The sequence below is a fragment of the Eschrichtius robustus genome, chromosome 7 (genome assembly GCF_028021215.1).
Source record: "Eschrichtius robustus isolate mEscRob2 chromosome 7, mEscRob2.pri, whole genome shotgun sequence".
NCBI lineage: Eukaryota > Metazoa > Chordata > Mammalia > Artiodactyla > Eschrichtiidae > Eschrichtius > Eschrichtius robustus.
Window position 1 is genome coordinate 6,796,907 of NC_090830.1, and position 23,621 is coordinate 6,820,527.

A 23,621-nucleotide genomic window follows, 5' to 3' on the forward strand; every position below is an offset into this window, starting at 1 on the left:
AATTACTACCATTTAGCCAGAGCAGGACAAGTCATTTCAGGACACTGCCTCAAGGAATGTCAATTTCAGAGGCGGAAGGATAAAACTCAAGTCACGCAGTGGGTTCTTTGTTCAGTGTTGGTGAATTTCCTGGACGACGTTTAAGCCAGAAGTGACAGGTAGCATAAAAGAGTAAACCACACTTTGAGAAAGTAAAAGCTATAAGCATCCCCAACCTCACATTTCTGCCGCACAAGGACTTTACCGCATAGGTCACTGCTCGTATCTGAAGAAATGTCACTTCAATCCCTAAATCCCTAACCAACTGATAATAATCAACAACCACATTTAATTTACTCTTTAGTAACATAACTATGATAAATATGTGTGTCTGTTCCTTCTTAAATTCTGTATCAGCGTTTTCCAATGATGATGGAATTGTCTGGTAAGAAAAATATTTCTATTTCTGTCAAAGAAATGGCCCTAACTCCCTTCTGTGATACTGAAATGTCCAGCAAGGCTCCCGTTATTCGAAAGAGCCTGTTCTGTGCTTTCCTGGTGCCAGCATAACAAAGTCAATACAACTGATTTCTTTCAAGGCCAGTGGCTACTTTCTCAGCAAGCATATGGGTCCAGCATAGGTATAAGCCTTTTTGAGAACCTCACAATTTATCTCAGATCTTACACTTGAACCTTTACTTCTTTGGAAGATGCACTCATGACAACTTTATTCATGCCAAAAAAACAAAAAAAACAAAAAAGCCCACGAAGCAGGGACGGTGATTAAGAATACCTATGTCTTTCTGGAACTGAAAACATTTCAATTACAACTCCTGAAAATGTCATCTTATAACTATCTTCAGAAACATATATTCTTCAAATATGCTTGTGTGAATGGCTAAAACCAAATTAAATAACAAACCTAAGCCAAGCCAAATAAACCAAAACCCTCTTGTGCATTCTCATCTTGGGAGAGAGCTGCCTTCCCCTGATTTCCAACTTAGCTGCACCTGGGTTCTTCCCTGTGTCTACTAATGTTTACTGAAGTGCAGGCTCGTAACTAAAAAAAAAAAATCATACTATCTCAGGACTCACCGGCTAGCTTTCTTCATTATCACTTTAAAAAATACTATTTTTTCACTGTCCTATAAAGCATGCTCTCTTTTGAGGCTTGCACTGTTTAACTATACCCCATTTTCCCCTGCAAACGGCTGTAATCCCAGTGACCCCCCCCCCCCTTACATCCAACGAAGACTTGGACACGTGGTTTAAAGTCTTAATATCCAACCCAAGACCCTGGGTGACTACAATGTCCTTTTGAATGACCATCCAACGCCTTCTCTTACTCACTTTAATGATCTTCACCTCTACTCTGCTTCAGCCAGTCACATTCATGGTCACCCAGACTCTGTTCCCTCTTTACTTATTCACTCTGTGATATTCTCTCACCAGCACCGCCCCCCCATGTTTTCAGCTTTCTCAATTTCATAGTTCCTCTACGTCTGTTCCACAACCTCATTAAGACTTTAACTCTCTTAAAAGTCGCATTTTCTTGGACTTCCCTGGCGGTGCAGTGGTTGAGAATCTGCCTGCCAATGCAGGGGACAGGGGTTCAATCCCTGGCCCGGGAAGATCCCACATGCCGCGGAGCAATTAAGACCGTGCGCCACAACTACTGAGCCTGCGCTCTAGAGCCCGTGACAACTACTGAACTGACACACCACAACTACTGAAGCCTGCACGCCTGGAGCCCATGCTCCACAACAAAAGAAGCCACCGCAATGAGAAGCCCGCGCATGGCAATGAAAAGTAGCTCCCTCTCGCCCCAACTAGAGAAAGCCTGCGCGCAGCAACGAAGACCAAAAAAAAAAAAAGGCCACTTTCTTTTTTCAATGGCAATGATTGAATCGATGCTTCTGGCTCTACTCTTCCCTCTCTTCATCCTAGACGTCAGAGCCTATCACTTTAAGCATGCTTTTGTCAATACCCACTGCTCCCCTGAATTCTTGCCCACCCTCCACATTCTCCTGCAAAATTTTAACCCAACAATATAATAATTTTTATTTCTGCGCTGCTAAGTTCTGGAAAAATCCATGTGACTGCAGAATGGCGCTGATACAAAGCCCTGGTCTCAATATCACTGGGACCTCGACACTGTCCAACTCTCCTACCACATCCACTTTTCCTTCAAACATTATCTGTTCCTTCCAATCCAATATTAGATACCAACCGCCACTTGCTCCCTCTCAGCAAAGCCCTCATTTCCTAATTTACATGGGCTTGTGCTAGCCCATGAAGTGAGAACTTATTCAGCTTCGTCTCCTTACTATCAATTTATTCCAACCCAAATCTTTGCCTAACTCATTAAAAGCGATATATTTTTCTCTTGTCCAACACTGAGTTCCCCCTGTACCCTTGATTCTACCCTCACTGTCTTTATCTATTCTATCAGATATTTCATTTCTCATACAAACCTTCAAGCTTTCCCATTGCACTGGCTTCTATGCAGTGGTACACTGGAGCTGGTGGCTGATTCTAGGTATGTATATCTTTTAACTGCATTCAGTAATATTACACTTATAGCTTGACTTCAGTCATGGTGGGATTATGTGCACCAAGGCAATGGCAAAAGCCACAAATCAGGGCTTTTGTCTCCTCTCCCATCCTCGGGTTGCTGGTTTATCAGGGCACCACTGCACACAAGCCTGCTCAAAACAAAAGAAACCAGGACACTGACAAAAATCCTTGCATCTAGCCTATCTTCTCTTCTAGTTATACTACCCTCTCTCTTTCCTTTTATGTTCTAACTACTTAAAAATGTACTGTGTACTCAGTCAATCATTCACTCCTAACCAATCTAAATGTCTTCAATTCTTACCAGTTCTTCATTGAAGCTGATATTTTCAAGGCAATCGATAACTTCCCAGTTGATAGATCTAATGGATACTTTTCAGTTTTTACTAACTCAATCTGTGGTATTTGATACTATTGGCCACTCCCTCCTTATAATTCTCTCTTGCCTTGGCTTCTAGAATATCACCATTTCCTGAATTTCTCCTCACCTCTCTGGCCATTTCTTCTCCGGGGTTATTTTTTTCCCCCCAGGGACCATTCATTTGTCCACTTTTAACAAGTTCTTCTCCAGTGTTCTTTCCTCAGCCTTTTTTTCCCCTCCATTTATTTAACACCTCACTCATTTGAGTCTTAACGCAATAGTCAGTGCCTTTGTCCGCACAATTCTATCACTCTCTCTCCCACATCTTTTTCATTTGTTGCACTTACCATTGTGTAACTGTCCATTTAGATGGTTCAAGACACCAAGCACCTCTAACCCAAAACTCACCAAATTGAGCCCATCAAATTCCTAGCTCAACCTAACACTTAACTCTGTGACAGGCAACAAAGTGTTCTGAAACATTATCCCATTTGATCCTCACAACCATCTAGTAAAGTAGGTATCACCCTTCTCACTTTACAGATGTGGTTACTGAGGTTTAGAGAAATTAAGCAATTTTCTTAGGTCAAATTTCTAGTATATAGTAAACCAAGTCTGGAAACTAGATTTGTTGTCTCCAGAGCCTTGACTCAATTATTATGATGTATTGCCTTAATCATTGAGCCTTAATAATTTTGATTTTTTTTTCTTCTGTGTCTCTCTGTCACTACTGTCACTACCTTGGTTCAAATTCTCGTCTTCTCATGTTGGGATTGCTATGGAAGTCTTCTTCTCACTTCCATATACCTACTCTTGCCTCTCTCTAGTCCATCATCCACATTGCAGCCAGAGAAAGCTTATGAAATCTGCTCATAACACACCCCACTCCAGGGTTTAACTACAGGGGGTAATTTAAGTCCGAATATCACAGAATGTTCTGATTTTGTGTTCCCATCTCATTGACCTATTGAGATCATAAGACAAGATGACACCCCTTTTTCTGGGAGGTTGGTTTTTTACCAATAGAAGGGTCATCTGCAGAGTCAATTATGAGAAGAAGGTAATCTTGGGAAAGGAAACGAGGGCATTACAATAGGGTAAGAAAGACATGGCCTTATTGCAGAATTTTGGAGGATAGGGCCTTAATATCAAGAAGCATCTACATGTATGAAATCACTCCCATTGGTGAATGTAAGTCCACCCTTGCAACCTGGTGGTATTTTCTAGGTTAAGTAGTGATACACCTTGTTATAGACTCCTTGAGGATGAGTGTGGGCTTTCGGGCTCCAAAAGTAGTTACTTCTGGGTAGTTTTGAGTTACTCTCTGTGTTACAATTCTCTTCTGTTTTCCCTGAACTTCAGTACATACAGTCTTCTAAAAGGAAGAACAATGTCTCACAGTTTTCCTCCTGGGGAATTAAGATCAGGGTCTTTGCCCACTCTTGGGGATAGCATCCCGTGCCCTGCAGCAGAATGAACACAAGACTGGTGTCAGATGGACAAACTGGAAGATGAAAGGCAGCCAAGATGCATTTGTGAACCATGAAATTGCCCAAGCTAGAAACTGGAAGCCATCCTTGGTCCCATCCTCATCCTCCCCCTCCCATATCTTACCAACATCACCTCGATCTACAGATTTTACCTCCTGAGTAACAAGCCAGCATATTTCTCTCCTTTTGTAATCTGTCCATCTTCATCTCCAGCCAGGACTGCTATGAAAGCCTCCTACCTTGTAATCTTGCCTATTCTGGTTCCCTTGCCTCTCAATCTGTCTTACACAACTTAGGTGAGCTGATATAGTCCAAGCACAAATCTGATCACATACCCCTGGTTTAAGACACTTCTGTTTCTTCCCTACCTCCTGTGATACCTCTGAAGCTTCATTTCTCACAAGGCTTTCCCTGACTGCTGTACTGTGTTTGGGCAAGTCCTGGCCTTTCTGCACCCTCACACTCTTGTGCTCATACGCCCCTCCCACCACAGGACTTTGGCCCAAGAGATCTTCCACCTCTACTCTTCTTTCCTCACCAAGGTAATGTTGACTTATCTTTCTGATCTCAACTCAACTGAAGCTTCCGCAAAGAAACCTTCCCTGAATATTCTTCATCAGCTCAAATCCCCCTATTATCAGCTCTCAGAGCACCCTACACCTCCACCTCTCTTTGGAACATTATCAGAAGCACAGCTTTATGTTTGGGTGATTAGTAATATTTGTTTCTCTCTTTAGAAGGTGACCTCCATGAAGGATGGTCACATTCTTGCTCACAACTGCACACCTAGCTGTTTATGCCATGCTAGCTGTGCTGATCCTATAAATATCTACTGAATGAATGAATGCAGACCCTGGGACTTTCCAGTTCTTCAGGTGGGGAAACCGGTAGAAGACTAGATTTCCTGCAGGCAAGCAGAAAGCACTTCTAAGCCAGGAAATTAAGGCCTTGAGGTAGAATCTGACTTAGTAAGCATTGCTGGTTAGACAAAGATGGATGACTTACTCAAGTGATACAAGAGAAATCTGTTGTTTTAACAAAATGTCTAGTCTCAAGGTCAAGGTTTAAAACCATAAAGAGCTGTATACATTTCTCCAGTTTCTTGTTTAGTCTCTTTTCCTTATAGAATATAATAGAACATCATTATTTAGGCTTAAATAGAATGACCATATGATTTATCATCCAAACTGGGACATTTGCTGGTGAAAGGGGGTAATATTAATAATTATGCTGGGACAACACAGGTGGACTGTGGAGGTCCCTGGTAAACTGGGACATGTGGTCACACTAGCTTTAGCTGACATAACAGAATAAAATAGGTAAGTGCAAAACTCTCTGAGCATGGGGAACTGTGTTTGGAGTCACAGAATGACCAAATCCATTACACAAGAAGGCTTCTTACAATGTGGTGTTGGCAGACATAAACGGCAAACTTATGGTTACCGAAGGGGGGATAAATTGGGAATTTGGGATTAACAGATACACACTACCATACCTAAAATAGATAAACAACAAGGACCAACCATACAGCACAGGAAACTATATTTAATATCTTATAATAAACTATAATGAAAAAGAATCTGAAAAAGAAGATATATATATATAGATAGATAGATAGATATGTATAACTGAATTACTTGGCTGTGCACCTGAAACATTGTAAACCAACCATACTTCAATAAAAAAGAAAACAACAACCATACTTCAACAACAAAATCATGTGGTGTTGGTGTTTGTGCAAACTGTTGAGTAAGTAATGTTATCTCCAATAACGTATCATCGATAATATAATTGCATTAATCATTCCATATTTTATCTGGACCTTGTTCTGCTTATCATTCCATTTGATGACCACGACAAACCCAACTCAGTTCCTCAAAAGGCACTTACTGAGCACTGGACCAGGCACAACTGCAGATGTGAAGGACGCACAAGGTATCAACCACTCCTACAGCATGGACAGTTTAATGATAAGGCAAGTAGTATCACCCATATTTACAGATGGAGAAACTGGCACCCAGAACTCAGAAATGACTTGGGTAGCGTTATGCAGACAGTAAATCGCAGAGCTGGAATTGTAATTCAGATCTCTGACTTCCAGTTCAGAGTTTAGTTTATTTGGCTAAGCTACCAAAACGGAGATGACACCCTTAAACGTGTTTTATGTTCTTGTCTACTACCGCACAGAAACGCCCATGAAGAACGTTTACACAGTCTCTGCAGAAGCAGACTGTGCCCAGGCTCAGCAGGCAGTGTTTGTGTTGCCTGTGTGGACTTCCTTTTCAGGCACTGGGAACTGGCCCTGTGACAAGGATTTAAAGGGGCTTTAGAATGCCAAACACATCTGATTGGCTCGTCAGGCATCATACCCATGTTTAAATCCTGGGTAAATTAAAAGGCCAAAAACATGTCCTTTTACTTTATGGTCAAATTCCACTTCAGGGGAGTAATGAAATAGTCCAGATATAGTCACGCTACCCTTGGGGATAACAGATCATCTCTACCACACAAAATGTGGTTATCTGTCCACTACGGAACATTTTACCTTATCATTAACAGATGAATTCTAATTTATTGGCACTTCGGGGTTCTCTTTTCAGTCTTTACAAAATAGATCTTTCTATCACCTTTCTCAGGTTCTTAAGGGAAATTGCTTTTGAGATTGCCATTATGGTGATAGAAGCAATATGCCATCGTGCTTATATCCTCCTAAATGTTGGCAAGAGGAGCTCATTAAAATGCTGAGTGTTTTCAATAGTCACACATATCCTCCCAGTTACAAAGACCTCTGGGTTTTCATTCATTCCAACCACAGAGTTTCTATTAGTATATGATCTTACTGATAAACTCAAAGGTGCATTTTGATATTTTTAGTTTTTTAAAATAATAGATTTCACTTATTTTACACAAGTATCTCTAAGTAAGAGATGACTTCCACACAATCTAGTTTTCTCTTCTGATCTGAGGAGAATTTTGTAAAGGGCAAAAGGAAAATTAAAATAGCTCACAAATCAATTAAGTCATTCAAATCACAACCAAGGATAACCAAAAGAGAAGACAGCTGAAGTTGCCTGAAATTGATCAGGGACCAAGTTAACTGAGACAACAGAGTCCAACGTATTTTCTTTTTAGCATCTACAAAAGTCTTGGTCTTGTGCTCCTGACAAAGATGAATAAGGCTTGAGATAAAAGAAGTTGTTCCCTTTTTGGGTAGTCTGAGAGTTTCTCTTAAAGGGGGAGCTTCCTTTGTGGGAATGTTTCTGAACAAGCTTGCTAGGGATAAAAGCTGAGATCAGGAGGAGACTAAGTCTAGGAGGAGCTGCCCTGAGTGAGCTTTGGGGAACGATCTGGCTGAAGCTTTACACGGGGAAAGGGAGACAGGGAGAGTGGCAGGGGACTGAGGGTTTGTTGTGTTTTGTGACCCTTTCCTCATAACCCCTCAAATCTTTGGTGAATCATTAACTAAGCTCCTCAAATTCTGGAGAAAGTCAAATATTTTTTCTGGCAAATTGGGAAGGGGCTGAGTGGTGAGTCTGGGTGCTAGGGAATTACTAAGGCACGGTGAGCTTGGAATGAAGACACTGGTGATTGAACAGAAATTAACTCGAGTAATTTTCAGGACTTGTGGGGCGAGCTCTGGACTCTAAGACAATGCAAAGGTAGATATGGGTGAATAAAGTTTACCAGATCTCAGAGGAGCAGAAAAATTCCAACTTGTTACAGACATAATCCATGCAGAGCTCCAAGGGCTCATGGTGTGGAAGGAGAGACAGACAGATGGGCAAGCAATGAACTAAACCTAAATAATCTCACCTGTGCCAGAGTGGTCGCATCTGCACAAAGCCATGGGGGCCACAAAGAAGCCCCCACTTATCTCACCTGGGGACTCAGGCAGGTGTCACAGGGGAGGTGGCATTTTTGGCAGGTCTTGCAGGGTGAGCACGAGTGGTCAAATAATTGTGAAAACTCAGAACAGTATCCCTTCAATTCCCTAAAATGAAGCCGAACAAAACCAGAAAAGAAGAGGATGGGCTTTCCCAGCAGAGGGCAGAGCATGAATGAGGTTGACAAGTAAGACAAATAGGTTGTCTGGGGAGTACTGAAAAATGCTGGGTACATGGATGAGAAGTGCTCAGAGACAGGCTGTATTTTTTTGTCCTTATGCACAGAAAGGAGCGATTTCCCAAGAATGAGACATAAGAAAATTTTATTAAATCACTTAATCTAAACTTGATATTCTGTAGCTATCAAATTCTCTGCACTATACCTGGTTAAATGATTAAGTAATATGCAGTAAAATATTTTAATTTACATGCTTAATTGAGGCTTGCTTTTGAAGTGAACCTCAGGTTGCCCCCTTCCTGTCTCCCTCCCCATGTGTTGCATACACAGACCCACATCACATCTATCTCTACAGTTTTAACAATATTAATCATTCACAATGCTATGTCGTTACTCAGACAGTCCTGATGTATTTTCTTGCATTATCTGCCTACCTATTGATATGAAATTACTAAGACCTTATGAAATCTCTGCCCAACTTAGATCGGGGAATTTTGCAACGATTGATCTTCAATGATACGAATATAGATATAGATAGAAAGATTGTTTATCTTTTAGTATTTAATTGGGCTATTAAATTGTCTAATTCACAATCTTTTGTTCCTGGGTTCCCATGATAAGTTCGACAATATTAACCAGCCTTCAGGGTCAATGATGGTGAAAAGAAATTGCCATTATAAGAATCATCATCAGTTCCTTTCTTATCCGGCCACGGTATAGGAGGACCACATAGTTTCTTTTAGTTGTATCTCATGATACAATGACATTTTGTGCCAAATGCCAATTAATATCATTTTTAACCTATATAATATGGATATCGTTTTGACTTATGGTATTGACTTTTTTTAAACACTTAGGCTTTAAGGATAAAATTAAACAAGTAGTTTTGCTACCAAGCAATTATTTGTCAGTAATGAAGAATTTAGATATACCATTGGTTATCTCTTTAAACTTATTTCTATTTAGTTACTTAACTAGAACTTCACAACAAATAAGAAACTGCCAGAAACTGCCTCCTAAGTCAGAGAACTCTTAAAAGCCTGTCTCTAACAACAATTATTTCCAAAAGCAGCCAATAACCATTTAAAGGGATCCCAACCCCTCTCAGCTGATCCAGGTCTATAACATGGATTTCATTCATTCATTAATTCACTTATTCACTCATTCATTCATCATTTCAACAAATATGGAGTACCTACCACATAACAAGGACTATTCTAGCTTGGTCTATATGGACAGAATAGATAAAGTCATTGATTAAAAGGAATTGTATTCTAGAGGGGAACACAAAATTGCAGCAAAATTAATAAGATAACATTAGCTGCTTTACTGAGAAAATAAAGCAGGGTACGTATGTAAAAGGAGCAACCGTCTGGAATATGACTATTTATTTCAGATCTGGTCGTCAGTGAAAGCTGCCTGAGGATGGAGACATTTGAGCAGACCCCTGCTCACCAGGGGACAGTCTGTGAAAGCATTCTAGACAGTGGGAACAGAGAGAGCAAAGGCTTGGGGTGGGAACCAGCTTCACAGTTTCAAGAAGCTGCAAGGTCAGTGTGACTGTACTAGGTCTGACTGTTAAAACTTTTGATGAATACTCGATTTAGTTGCAGAAAAATAGGAAGAGGAAGCATTATATTTTTTAAAATATGCAAATAACTAGGCAGGACTAGATAGATGAGAGTTTTGGGTAACATTTTTTTTTTTAAAGTTGGAAATTTCTTTTTGGCAACATGGACCTTGAAGGCTGGTTGATGTTACTGAACTTGTCATGGGACCATAGGAACAAACTATTGCGAATGAAACAATTTAACAGCCCAACAAAAGATAACGATAAACAAGCTCAAGTCTACCTTTACCCTTCAGGATCAGAAACCATTTCTACACCCAAGGAGGAAGACAAGCTTAGAGACTCATAAAAGTTATTTAATTAATTAACCATTCTAGCCTTTTTGCCTCTGAGAAGTAGCTACCTTCTTAAGTTATCTTGCATATTTCATAAAAGGAACTCAAATATGTATCTTACATGCTCATAAACACCACTTCCAGAAAGGAGGAAAAGCTTTTTGATCTATTTTTGCTTTAGCCCACAAAGTAATATCAATTTGGATATCCTAATTTCTCAGAAAATTAATTTTATCATTTCTTTATGGAATATTTAATGCTAGCATTGTAGGTTTATTTTCTTAAAAAACTCAAGACACATTCATAGTAACTCTGCTACGACATTTTTCTAATTTGAAATATATTTTCTTTCCTGGTTCTGAGAAGTGGAAACCTGAACAATCTAACCTCAGGAATTATATTCTCAGGCAAGACACCTAACATGAAATCTTAGCTAATATAAGACAGAACGTGTTGCATGGTTATTTATAATTTTGAAAATACTGAAACATTGAGATTACTATAAATGCCCAACAATAGAGAAATATTTAATAAGATGAAGGACTATTTTCTGAAATATTATATATCTAATAAAATGATCATTATAAATCTGACGAAGCAATGTAAAAGTTCGCATCATGATGGGAAATTTAATTAAGGTTTCCAAAATATAATGTCTGGAAACTTTTACACCTACTGTGATTATAACTAGGAAAAAGAATAAAAATGTTAACAGCTGAGTGAAATTATGACTATATTTTTCCTATTTTCTAAACAAGTGTGTGGTGTTATATTGGTAGGATTGGTTTTTGCTTTGTTTTGTCTCCTGGCTATTTTTTCAATCCATAGAATAAGGTGTTACTACATAGACTCAAACATCCTGCAGGCTACATTCTCTCCCATGTTCCAGAATTACTTCGTTCAGATGCTGTCACAGTCTACTCTTTAAGAAGATAAGTGGGTATTTCACTTAACAAAATATCCCAGAGCATTTATTTACCAAGTCAGAGACAGATTGAAAGAAAAAGCTAAAGTAGTATACATGAAAGCACTTACTGTCTATAACCTTATAAAAGATTGCTTCAAGGGCAAGGATACCCAATACTTTTCTATATTAAGTTATCCCAAGGTACGTTTATTTTCAATCTATGCTTCAGTTTAGCTACAGAGTCAGGGGTAAAGTAGGATAAGTGAGGGTATTTAATTACTGCTTTCTTTTCTACATTCGCAACAGAGTAATTGCTGACAAACTCTGTTGCCCAGAAAACGCCTACTGGAATTATTGCCTACCGAAAAATACAAAAGCAACGAGAAAAGGAGGATGTTTTATTTACATCCTATTTCAAAACCAGTGCTTCCGTGCTGTTCTATTTCTCTGCAGGCCCAATATCACACATCTGCATTGAAAGTTTAGAACTGTTCCTTAAGTTTTCTTCCAACAAAATTATTGGTATATTCATTTGAAAATGTAGACTTTATTAAACTTCTAAAACAAGTATCTCATTATTCAGAACGTCTAGGTTTGCAAAGCTAAACAAACTGAAGGAAACTTTACACAAACAATAGTTACCACTTTTGCTAAGAATCATCACAGTGCCACAAAAGCCATGTGTTTTTCCATCCACAGATTCAGATTAAAATTTTTATCATCCAGCTAATTTCTTTTCAGCTTAAGAATAAGATAGCAAGTCAGTCTGTGCGTAAGCACATGTTTAACTCTATGGGGAGTAACGTCTGGAATCCTTTGGCTTATGAAAATTAGAATTCACAATAATGAAAGAGTTATGTAACACTTATTGTGTTCTTTATATAGCTTATTTCACCTAATCCTCCAAATAACTATATGACATATTTATCCCCACCTTACATAGCACGTTAACCTAAGTTTGAAAGATTAGTTCAATCTGTCCACAGTCACCCAGAAAATAGATTATGGAGCTCTGTGTAAGGGTGCCTGCCAGACTCCAAACTCTGCTCCTTCCTCTCCTGTACACTGCCTTCCCTTTCCTCATATATGTTGAGAGACATCATTTTATTTTTCACATTTTTTTGGAAATTACTTGTAAAATAAATCTAGTTTCTGTATGTATCCCCTTAGCATTTCCCTGTCTCTGGTGTGTGAGAGTATGCCTGTTCGTGCCTGTGTGTGTGTGTGCGTGTGTAGGGCAGAGAGGAAGTAATTTTTTTTTCTACTTTTAAGAAGTTAGTGGGAGTCTCTCCCAGTTCCGCTTCATGGTTAGCAAATTCTCCTCCTTCCAAACTTCCAAGAAGACAGTCCATCCAACACCATTCAAGATGGTGTTTGAAAACAGGGTTTTAGATACTATCACAACGTGGAGTGGGGAAATGTTCTGCACATCGGTCGTGGGTCCTCGCTGTGTTCAGTGTCTTTTCCAACTCTTGGAAGTTGAATGAAGGTATTATTTTCCTCAATAAATTTTCCTTCCATCTTGTAATAAATTAACCATCCTCCCTTATATCCAAATTCCTCATCTCAGAGTTAAAATTCTTTAAATTTGCATTTCTCTTTGTCTTCAATATCATTTATGTCTACCCTTTCCTTCACAACTTTGCATCCCAATTGTGTATAAAAGCTTATTTGGTATCCCAAGGTAATTTAACCACCTTGCACATATCGGCCACACAGCTCCACTGCCTAAAATAATGTCTATGTTCCTTATTATGAACATCAAGGCCACTTGATACATAAAGTGAATCTCTTTTCCAGCCCAAATTGTCATTTTTCTCTCCTTTACATACTGTTATGGGTTGATCTGTATCCCTTCCAAATGATACGTTAAACTTCTAGCATCTCATAATGTGACTTTATTTGGAGATAAGGTCTTAACAGAGGTAATCAAGTAAAAATGGGGTCATCCAGGTGGGCCTTAATCCAATATGACTCATGTCCTTATAAAAAGTGAAAATTTGGATACAGAGACATGGGAGAACACCATCTGAAGATGAAGGCAGAGACTGGAGAGATGCATCTACAAGCCAAAGAACACCAAAGATTGTTGGCAGGCATAAGAAGCTAAGAGACAGGCATGGAACAGATGATTCCTTCCAGCACTCAGAAGGAACCAACCCTGCCAACACTCTGATTTTGGACTTCTAGCCACCAGAATTCTGAGACCATAAATTTCTGTAGTTTAAGTCCTTCAGTCTGTGGTCCTTTGTTACAGCAGTCCTAGGAAACTAATAATATGCAAGTATAACTTGAACTATATTCAAAGGGGGCTATTTGCTTTTCCGCAACCATGTTCCATACTTTTTTCTTTTCCAAATTTATCTGGAGAGCCTTTTTTTTTCACATGCACAGAGAATTTCTCATTAACATTTACGATTAGCATGAAGATGATTTCCATGTAAATTCTTCTGCAAAATCCCTAGCTGGAGTAAATTTATTTCCTCTGAGCTCTCTCTAGCACTTTATTTGTACCTTTATTATAAATATTAACAAATTCCCTCTTGCATTGTAGCCACTTGTATACATATCTTATCTTCCTCTAATAAATAAACCAAGTCCTTCGGGACAAGGGCTACCTCTTCCTCCTTCTGGTACTGCTCATGGTGTTGATCGGAGTGCTCTACACAGAGAAGGTACTTCATGTTTATTTTGCTACTTGTATTGCACAAGGGAGATCCAGCTACTTGGGAAAAGGTTGCAGAGAACTGTCTTCCTGCTTCTGCGATAAGAAGCTAAAATACACTTTTGATTGTTTATTGTCTTTTCAACATTCTTTCAAATTACGTCTTCTTCATGGATCTGGTTTACCAAAACTTCCCTTTTTGTAATCCATACAAAAATTCAAATCACCGTTCTGCAAAAAGTTCTTCCCTGACTGATACATCAGTTAAATGGGAGGAAGAATTCTCCCATTCATTTATAATTTTCGTGGCCAGCTCCTCATTGTTTGTTTCACCCCACACTTCCCCAATTACACAAGATGCAGAACCACTCTAAAGTTTGCACATACTTTTGATTCATATGTGCAGCTCTTTCTGCTTTTTTTTTTTTTTTTTTAAATTTTTATTTATGGCTGTGTTGGGTCTTCGTTTCTGTTCGAGGGCTTTCTCTAGTTGCGGCAAGTGGGGGCCACTCTTCATCGTGGTGCGCGGGCCTCTCATTATCGCGGCCTCTCTTGTTGCGGAGCGCAGGCTCAGTAACTGTGGCTCACGGGCCTAGTTGCTCCGCGGCATGTGGGATCTTCCCAGACCAGGGCTCGAACCCGTGTCCCCTGCATTGGCAGGCAGATTCTCAAACACTGCGCCACCATGGAAGCCCCTCTTTCTGCTTTTTGTGTTAGTTATCTTCAAAGTTATTTGTTGTGCAGAAATCACAGCTGATGTAGACTACTTCCAAAAAAGCTGTGAAAGGGTGTTTCAAAAACTTTCCCCAACAAGACTTCTTCTTTAAAATGAACAAAGCTGGATTAAGCCTCTGAGACTTTCATAAAATGTCTAAAGGACAAATGTTTATTACCACCCAAAGAACTATTCCCCCAAAGTTCTTCCACTTCTTTCCAGCTGAAATGTCAAATTTATGCAAAAAAAAAGTTATTCCTGCATTAATTAATAAACAAGTAAATTCTGAATAGAGGGGAACCAAACACAAATTTCAACGAATTCTTACAAGATGACATTATTACTTATTAAAGTGATGTATATACACATATCAATTTGTGTTATAATTTGATTAAACCATTTCAGCCTAAAGCTTTGAAGACAGGTATACCAAAATTTGAATTTAATGCTTATTATGTTATTGTCTCACAAGAGCAAGAAGACTTTGCTTCCTTTATCTGGAATAAGAGGACACATATTTGGGGTAAAAAGAAGAGAAAATGAAAGATTACCAGATAACAGTCATCAGCTGGTTACCCTTATGCATTTCTTGATTTGTACTGTAGTAATTTCTCACACCTCTACCCAAAACAATAGAAATCAAACCATATTAGTAAACACGAATGTTTTTGTGTTTTCCTTAGCCTGGCGCCTCCTGAATGTGACTGGGACCTGGAACTGCCTCGCACTTTGCTCTTTGCCCACAGGCACAGCAGTAGTGAAAGCTACATCACCCAGTTAAGGGGATTCCAGTGTGTAGGGATATGTAATTTCCAGACAACTTATAAACTTCCTCTGTCACCCTAGGAACCAGAAACTGGTGTAAATCTGCAAGAGAATCAAGCAAAAATGAGTGTCCCAGGAGAGTAGAAATATGGCTTATCTATGTTGCTCTCTTTACGCAAGATGGAGCCCAATGCCACTCTTAATTAGGGGCCTAATCAATATATTTCTGCAGTGGGTGATACAACTTTGAATTAATTATAACAATATATAATAGAGGGGGATCGGATAACTCAGTCTGTGGAATTTTGAAAGCACTTTAAAGGTTTATCAATTCATATATGATATCTATTGAAGACTGTAAATGTTGTTGAAATAAAGACACTGTAAATCAGGACAAACAAAAGAAGTTACTCATTGCATGCTACTTTTTTGAATGGAGACTCGGGTCTCTATAGAAATATATAACTCAGTGGGTTGAATTCAAGTCTTAAGATGTTATTGTGTAGCAAATGAGGAGAATTTTGTTTTTGTAAATGTTAGACATTGATTTAGTATATGACATGAATTTAAAAAAAAAGAATGGAGAAAAAGGCAATGCCTACTTTTCTAGACTTAAACTGAACACACACACAATGTGTTCTGAATGAGCATTTGTGAAAGATAGCTCAGAGTAGTGCCCATTACTCAGCAAAGGGAAGAATTTACCTACAGAGTTTTTAAAAGAAGAACTGCCCCCAGTGTCCTTCTTTGATAGGAATGCCAGAATTGAATCAAGATAGCCATGCTTGTGGGGCAAGTAGACAGCTCTTCAGAAATATTGTTAGAAGAGCTGGAAATAAGTTGATCATCCCCAAATATTATCCTCAGTGTAAATTCCACACTCAACCCATCAATCAGATTAATTCCATGATTAATCAGAGATTCATTTTAGCACCACATTCCTTTGAAAGATAACTGTATCAACCCAAGAGCAATATTTACCAAGCATCAACTAGAGGATCGATGCTATTTCAGGAAGTAGTTTAGACCAAAGCATTAACTGACATGGTGCCTTCTCAAGGCACTTACTCTCCAGCCCAGAAGGAGGAACATAACACAACTGGAACTATTAAGAGAGTGATAACAGAATATTCATTACCTAGATTTTAGGAGTTGACTTAAAGTTGACTAGTGTGGACCAGGGTAAATAAATTATATAGAGGAAAAGGATTAAATCTGGCCTTTAAAGAACAGGTAAGAATTGGACAGTTGGGAAGGAGAATAAAGAATATTTTAAGCAAAGGAAATAGCAAGAACAAGAAAGGAGTGAGAATGAGCAAACACAGAAGTCCAGGCTGCCTAGGACAATGGGTGGGTTTGAAAGGAAGGGGATCATTGAGGCCATGTACCCCACAGAGAAGAATCTGCATAGCTAACTACCATTTATTAAAAGACCAGGAGCAGAGCAGACATGATGAGTGTGATAGTTTAGGAAAATGGTTGGGTAATGTTATGAAAGATGGATTAAAAGAAAGAGTCAGCTAGCCAAACTAGGTAATTACTCACAAAACTCTAGGCCTAATTAGATGAGGGACAGCTCCCATCCATGAGAATGAGGAGAAGAACCTGAGGGCCATTTGAAAGTCAGACCTCCCACACCTCAGTGTCAGGTCTTGGTGAAGGAGGAAAGACTCAAAGACGAGAAAGGAGAGCTGAACTTGGGGGGAAGAAGAACGTTTGCAGAACCCTGTTTCTGGGTACCTCCTCAGTCTGGTGCCGCTCACCAGCTTATCAGCACATGACAGAGACAAAGCTTTCTGCAGACAACACCATCCTGTGAAGGACTGACAGAACCAGGACACAAAGAGTTCTCCAATTTTGCCTCGGTGGACTGACTTTAGGAAAAGATAAGCAGTGGTAACAAATGCAAAGTCTTGCTTAGGTTCAGAAAACTAACTGCACAAGTAAAAGACAGCCGAGAAATGACTCATCAGGAATGTCAAAGCGTGGAAAAATGTCTTAGGAACTTGAGTTATTATTAAGAAGACAAATGAAGAGTAAACAGAAGCCAAGAGTATATAAATGGCTGATAAAAGTACTACATTGATTTTAATCCATTAGTGAAATGTAATGAAATGAGGGAGAGGACAGCTCTCTTTTCCTCCCAACTGTTCAGATCACCTACAGTATTGAGGTGAGTTGAGGAATCTACCCTTTAAGACAGAGGCCACAGAAATGCTTCCAAAAGTCAGTAGGTAACTTAGATGACTCATAACTTCTAGCAGTAGGAAATAAGGGGGAACATGCCAAACTAAAGAAATAATGCCCTTCGGATCTTTCTTTTTTTCCTCCCAAATACTCAAGGATCAAAAACGAGGCTGCAGGCTGTGGGTTTATGACATCTGCTTTCACAGGAACAGGAGAGCATCCCGAGGGTGACAGAATGCTAATGAGACTCAGAGTCATATCACACAGGGACAGGGGCTGGACTGATAAGAGTTATCCAGCAGAAGGTGGATTTGATTGCTCTTTTCAAATTTCTGAAGGTTTTCAAGTCAAAGTGGAATTAGATTTGTTCTTCATGATCCCTCCAGAAGGCAGTATCAGTATTAACAGGAAGAGGTGTCAGAGTTTTGCACTTGCTATTTGGGGCAATTTCCCAACAGTCAGAGATGGATATCAGTAAATGAGACTGGCTTGTGAGATAGTGAGTTTCCTATCACTGAAGGTGATTTAAGATTAAATGAATACTTGCTGAAGATGTTACAGAGTGAATAACATATATTAGATGGGATGTTGGTCGATAGCCTCTGAAATCCTTTGCACATTTAAGATTCTAGCATTATATAAAATCAATGTCGGGCTTCCCTGGTGGCGCAGTGGTTAAGAATCTGCCTGCCAATGCAGGGGACACGGGTTCGAGCCCTGGTCTGGGAAGATCCCACATGCCGCGGAGCAACTAAGCCCGTGAGCCACAACTACTGAGCCTGCGCGTCTGGAGCCTGTGCTCTGTAACGGGAGAGGCCGCGACAGTGAGACACCTGCGCACCGTGATGAAGAGTGGCCCCTGCTCGCCACAACTGGAGAAAGCCCTCGCACAGAAACGAAGACCCAACACAGCCAAAAATAAATAAATAAATAAATAAATAAATTAAAAAAAAAAATCAATGTCTCAGGTAGGGGAGAATGGAAAAGAACATTGGTACCCTGGCGGAAAGGTACAGAATAAATTAAAAAAACTGAAGGCATATGGATCCAGGATTCTTTTTCCTTCCAGAGTGCAGGAAAATATAATCCTGCTGAATGGGAAGAAAATTAAGAGTAGGAAAAAGGAAAGATAAAAGAAATTAAATGTCTTCCCTATTTTCCTAAGGCTGGTTTCAAATATAGCTCTGATATTCTAACTAATATTTAAAGAGTTTTAATCATGTTTTTCTGTTCAGTGCTGTTAGGCCGAAGACATCCTTTTTCCATATTCCATTTGGCTATGTAAATTGGTACAGTTTATAAACCCTTAGCAAACGTTCTTCTCTTCGGTCAAATAATTCCACTTCTGAGAATTTGCACAAAAGTAATATGAAATATAGAAAAATATTTTATGTGAAAGATATACATCACAATGATATTGATTGCTATTAACAATTAGAAACAATCAAACAGTATATAATACAGTCACTTGTTTTAGTCTGCTCAGGCTGCTATAACAAAATAGCACAGACAGGATGGCTTAAACAACATTTATTTCACATGGTTCTGGAGGCTGGGAAGTCCAAGATCAAGGTACCAGCCAATTCAGGCTAATGAAGACTCTCTTGTCTTGGCTTACAGACGGCCACTTTCTCACTGTGTCTTCCCATGACCTCTTTGTGCTTGTATGGAGAGAGAATGAGCTTTCTGCTATCTCTTCTTAAAACAGCACTAATACTGTCAGACCAGAGCCCCACTAGCACGATCCCATCTAACCCTAACACCTCCCAAAGACCCCATCTTCAAATACCACTGGAGGTCTGAGCTTCAACATAGGAATTTTGGGGGGACACAAACATTCAATCCATAACACCACTCATCCATGAGTTTTATAAAATTATGTAATAAAGTTGAACATACTTTTGATACATTAAATAAAGAAGTCAGAAATTACACACGTAATATTATTAAAGTCACGGTGAGAAAAACTTAGAAAAAAACTCTTTAAAGAAAAATATCAATAGGCTAGCTGTGGTTGTGTTGTGTGTTAAGACTATGAATGTTTTTAAATTTTTATTTTCCAGGTTTTAATAAATAAGTATATACAACTTTAAAACTGTGCTAGAGAGTTAAATTTGTGAGAACACACCTGCTAATTAACTCTCAAGAATTGACTGAGCCTCTACCACCTGTGTTATACAAGTGACTCCCAGGGGCGAGAGAGACACAGACAACCAGGACCCTGGCCATGTGGAGGTAGGGGCCATACACTGCAGTCACAGCCCATAAGACACATAGTCTACCCTCAGTAACTAGTTACTGAACTTATTGTTTCTTCGGGCTGAATACTACAGGGGCAATGGGAAACTCAGTGTGGTTCTTCCCCAAGCAAGTGTATGTATTTTAGTTAATTAACCTTTTTTATTTGGAACAATTAACTTTTGCCAGATGTGTGTATACTCGACTGGAAGTACGTTATGTTTATTGTGATTTAAATCTTTTGTACTGCTGAACAACTGAATGGCCTCATAGCAATGTGTAATTTACTTCCTCTCCAAAATGCAATTGATTCACTTCACTCTGTGTCAGTAAAGTATTGAGTAGAATTCCAGAATGTCAGGCATATCAGGTAGCTTCTATCTTTTGAGGGCTCCACAACTGTAAATTAAATTACTGCAGCATGTAAAAGAATAAATCTGTCTTAAACTTTTAAACTATTTTTTATATATGCTATTAAAGCACTGTAATATTTCAGATTAATGATTTAGGAATAATGACCTTTAAGGAGGAAACAGGAGAGTAATTTCTCGAGATTTGAAATAATCTGTTCTTAATTATGTAGTAATGTCAAGTACAGACATTGTAGCGTTCATAATAGCTGTCACGGAGCATGGTTTTACAAAATAATAATTACCTCTTAATGCTTGTTTCTAGAAAATGAATTTGACAAACTTGGTTTGTCACTTCTTTCTTAGAATCTTTTTTTTTTTTAAGTTGCCCCTGTGTATGAATAATTCTCCAGTTGCACTGGCATGAATCCAAGGATGTCAAATTTCCTTCTCTTCCTCGTTTTCTATGCTGCCAGGTCTTACTTACTCTCTGTCCATGAGGACAGCGTTTTTCTGACACCATAAGTATGAAGGGAAGGATTGAGGGAATTTAGTGATCTTTCCTTTTTCTATTTTATTTTTCTCGGGAAAGGACTGGAAAGTGGTTTATACCTCTTGACCCCTCTCCCTGTGTCTGTGTGGGTAACTCTGTAAACCAGGCTTTGGAGACATCACTGATAGTAGGGCAGCCAAATGCTATGGAGGCAACAGTGAAATCAGTGCGACTCTACCCTAAGCAAGGGCAAGTGCTTTAGTTATTTAGTCTCCTGCATTTTGGAGTAATTATCAGTCCTTGTTAAAACTGCCTTTCTTATACTTCCTGAGTCCGTGCCTCTGCCCTCCACCCCAATCCCACCCCATCCACTGGTTTCCATTCTTAGCGACTGGTTCCTCTGCAACCCAAATCCGTCCACTTTCTACTGCTATCATCTATTTACCTTGGTTTTCCCTGAAATCACTTTTGCTCAAGTATTTTTCCTTCTGAAACATGTTAAACAGTGATTATATTTGGATAGTTGGATGGCTGGTGCTTTTGTTTTCTTCTCAGTGCTTTTCTGTATATTCTGAGCTTTTACAGCACATATGTATTATCTAGTACAGAAAAAGAAATAGTATAAAAACTGAAAAATCACTTTTTTTCTCTTCTAAACATACAGACTATTCTGAGCATGTACTGCAAATGCCAAGTACAAAAATGCATCAGTATGCTGCCGAATATGTGTATTTTAATTATTATTATCTTTAACGAAGATAATAATTATTATTTATTTTATGCTCAGAACCTTCCAGGTTCTTCTACAAGTGCTTTACATGTATTTTCTTATTTACATTTCACTTTGCCCCAGGAAGGGAATGTTTTCATAATTCTTATTTTAAAAATGAAGAAACTGGGGCTTCCCTGGTGGCGCAGTGGTTGAGAATCTGCCTGCCTATGCAGGGGACGCGGGTTCGAGCCCTGGTCTGGGAAGATCCCACATGCCGCGGAGCAACGGGGCCCGTGAGCCACAACTACTGAGCCTGCGCGTCTGCAGCCTGTGCTCCGCAACAAGAGAGGCCGCGATAGTGAGAGGCCCGCGCACCACGATGAAGAGTGGCCCCCGCTTGCCGCAACTAGAGAAAGCCCACGCACAGAAACGAAGACCCAACACAGCCAAAAATAATAAATAAATAAATTTAAAAAAAAAAATGAAGAAACTGAAACTCAGAAAGGTGAAGGATCTCATCCTAAGTCACTAGGCTGGTACGAATGACAGGAATGGGATGAACTGTAGCAGGAGGACACGAGTGTTCATGTTTCCACCAACACCTACGCTGCGGCCCCGATGAGAGCTTGCATTTAAAAAAAAATTTAATAATATATTTTATTTAACCCTATATATCCAAAATATTAGAATTTCAACATGTAGTCAAATAAAAATTACTAATATGATATTTTACATTCTTTTCATAGTAAGTCCTCATAACATGATGAACTTCATACTTGGAGTATATTTTAAGCGCTGAATAGCCACATGTGGCAAGTGGCTACATTACTGGATATTCTAGCCACAGATAATTTTCTACTCATAATTTTATATTATTTCTTGTAATGTCTCTTTTTTTGGTTATTTATTCTTTTTTATTTAAAACAATCCCAGATTTATTGAGATACTGACATACAACTATGTAAGTTTAAGGTGTACAAAGGGATGATTTGATTCACGTATATACTGCAAAATGATTACAACAATAAGGTTAGTCAGCACCTCCATCCCCATATATAATTACATTTCTTTTTGCGGTGATAAAATTTCAGATCTACTCTCTTAACAGCTTTCAACTTCTACAAAGTGAGAGCATACAGGAGCTTGCCTTTTTATAGTACGTTACAGTTTACAAAAGATAGCACTTACATTTGTGACCTGAGATTTTCATACAAGTCTCAGGGCAGGTATCATTATCTCTATTTTAATGATGCAGACCTGCAGCTTAGAGAGGTTAAGTGCCTTACCCACGGCCAGAATTTTAGCAAGTAACAAAGACAGGGCCAGAAATCATGTCTTCTGGCTTCAAATCCAAATATGTGCTTTCTGTTACTTTACTTGATAAAGATGGTTTACATACTCTCTGTGTTGTAAATAATATTCTTAAGAGATAATTTGTTAGTGCAAAGACAGAAAGGGTGAAGAAGATGTTGAAGTTAGAGGTAACGCTTCTTATATATTATTATGCCTACAGATGTAATGCATACATTAAAATGAAAAAAGAAATCAAGATAAATGATTTTGAGGCAATTAGGTCACTTGAATTGTACATATCCTCTAGCATATTTTCCAAGTAAGTGAAATTAAATAACTGCGTAAGTCTAGTTCAAAATCCAATTAGAGAACAGTGAATCTGAAATATTTCAAACAAAATGAAAATTCTTTCTCTGGTTCTTAAACATAATTTAAAAGTGAGTTTCCTTTCCTTTTCATTTTACCTAAATATGCCTATCCTGAGGCATGTAAGGGAAAAAAGGTAGTTTTTCTAACTACAAAAATAGTTTAAAAAATTCTTACAGCATAGGTTGAATTTTCATCACTTAAGCTCATAGCAGGAACTTCAACCTTTATCGCTTTACATGTAATGACTGTAGTTGACTACATAGAGTTTAGTGTGATGATTTTAGTCACTGGCTCCTCAAGATCTCCCACATTTCTTGTGAAAGTAAGAAAAAATAAATTTATGAGTAATATAAATGTGCCAACATGTCAAAGCAGTAAACTAAATTTTCCTAAATAAAAATAACCCACAAAATACTATTTTATTTTGTTAGTGCTGTGTATAATAAAATATTTTTTTTAATTATCAGAAAAAATTTTAAAAATAAAATTAAAATACTCTTTAATATTCAACTCCAACTTTAAGTGTCATCTTTTCTAGGGTTCTTTTTGTTTTTGC

At 38.7% G+C, this 23,621-nt stretch overlaps 1 protein-coding gene across 2 annotated transcripts in view; it reads right to left on the bottom strand.

Annotated features, from left to right (window-relative positions):
- Positions 1-23,621, bottom strand: part of CHRM3 (cholinergic receptor muscarinic 3) — a 513,002-nt gene that overhangs the window by 201,280 nt on the left and 288,101 nt on the right. The gene's annotated exons all lie outside the window — the stretch shown is intronic.